Genomic DNA, 836 nt, shown 5'->3' with positions numbered 1-836 from the left:
CGGAAGCATTACAAAATAATTACGAATAAAAATAAATTATGACATGTAGCGTGCCTACTTGAGTACTTGCATGAGATTACCGCGAGTGAGTAAGTGCCGCTTACGGATCTTAACTCTCTAGATATCATCATACTCGTATCAACCCATTACCGTCTCACTACAGTGGAAGGCTCCCCTGCCACAATTAGAAGGGGGTTGGCATAAACCAAATAAAAAAAATCCAATATCAAAATAACATTAATTAATATAAATATTTTAAATAATAATAATTACCGATAAAGTTATGAAAAGAAAGTTAAGAAAAAAAAAAATGTGCTTCCCGTACCGGGAATCGAACCCGAGCCTCCTGGGTGAAAGCCAGGTATCCTAGCCACTAGACCATACGGGAGATGGGTATCTGTGCCAAATATTTGTATTAGAAATCAAGATATTGTTGATATGATAAATTTATTTAATGATAATTTTAATTGAATGCGAAGATTATTCAACTTCGCCTGATGATAAGAGCTCTATTTTATCCATAAAAAGTCATTTTCACGCAGTTTACGATTTCCGAATCTGACGCAATAACATGTAAAACATCAAAAGGCGTGAATTTCTTGCCGGATTTCATCTCGGTACTATATACACCTTCCAAACTGGTGTGTGTTAGAGTTATAAAGTCGTTCTTGTAATGGAAATGGAGTGGAAATTGTAGTGTTGGTAGACCCACAATACGGCGTACTGACAACTAAAAACGATTTGCAAAGACAAGTCCAAGACAGTCGCTACAAGACTGATATAAAAGGCCTATACTAATTTCGGCATCGGCGGTAAGAGCCGTAGCTCAATTGGTT

General features: G+C 36.7%; 1 non-coding gene across 1 annotated transcript; it reads right to left on the bottom strand.

Moving 5' to 3' along the window:
• Positions 1–316: 316 nt before the first annotated feature.
• Trnae-uuc lies at positions 317–388 on the bottom strand. Its single transcript has one exon. It is a non-coding gene; the product is annotated as a tRNA-Glu (tRNA).
• Between the last annotated feature and the right edge of the window lie 448 nt (positions 389–836).

Source organism: Pararge aegeria, chromosome 21 (assembly GCF_905163445.1).
Source record: "Pararge aegeria chromosome 21, ilParAegt1.1, whole genome shotgun sequence".
NCBI classification, from domain to species: domain Eukaryota; kingdom Metazoa; phylum Arthropoda; class Insecta; order Lepidoptera; family Nymphalidae; genus Pararge; species Pararge aegeria.
The sequence above is the reverse complement of the archived record's forward strand: the minus strand, read 5'-3'. Positions and strand labels throughout refer to the sequence as shown.